The sequence below is a fragment of the Pundamilia nyererei genome, unplaced genomic scaffold (genome assembly GCF_000239375.1).
Source record: "Pundamilia nyererei isolate P.nyererei 1_Seehausen unplaced genomic scaffold, PunNye1.0 scaffold00061, whole genome shotgun sequence".
NCBI lineage: Eukaryota > Metazoa > Chordata > Actinopteri > Cichliformes > Cichlidae > Pundamilia > Pundamilia nyererei.
In genome coordinates this window covers 1660390-1661143 of record NW_005187462.1, presented here as the reverse complement: position 1 = coordinate 1661143, position 754 = coordinate 1660390, and positions in this window count along the sequence as shown.

Sequence of the window (754 nt, the reverse complement as noted above, 5' to 3'; positions counted from 1 at the left end):
GTTTTTTTTCAGGGCCTTGGAGCCAGACGACTCCTCTGGGTTTTGTCTCTGCCTGTAAATGTCTGATAGTTACATATGGGCGACCAGTAGTGGTTTTTGATAGGGGCGACACGGGGCGGGCTCACGGGCATCGGCAAAAAAAAATGCTGGTACTCATGCTGCCCCGACATCAGCCAGGGCATATTGGGAATGGCAGAGGCACCGATCGGTTTTCTATCGCCCATTTGCTGGGAGTAAGGGCGCCCTCTGTCTGCGAGGTGCGCCTGCTGGGACGGGGACTCAGTGCAGGCTGGTTGTCGTTGAACTCTCTGGGTGTAGCCATAGCGCAGCTTGTATACCATCCGGCTCGAAGGACCACTTGTAGAATATATATTGGAAGTGCTGGGTATACAAGTCTGGCCTAAGTCTTCGGTCAGAAAGGCTGCAGCAGTCCAGGAGTTTAGTTCACCGTCTTTAATGAAGCTTCACAGAAGAACTGGTTACAGCAGGGCTTGCCAGGATAAATCCAACTATGATACAGCCAGATATGCACTTATAATTGTGGCAGATGCAGTATAGGTGACTATAGGCATGGTTGTCTGGAAACACAAACTGGTAATACTATAATTAGCAGGGTCAAAGATAACTAAGCAACAATCAGAGCACATCATCTACTCAGACACAGCAATATTTTACAATGTCCACAAGGGGTCGCTGTAAGACCAGAAGTTGGCTAAATAGCACATATCTTCCCAGTTGCTAGTACTAAGGCAAG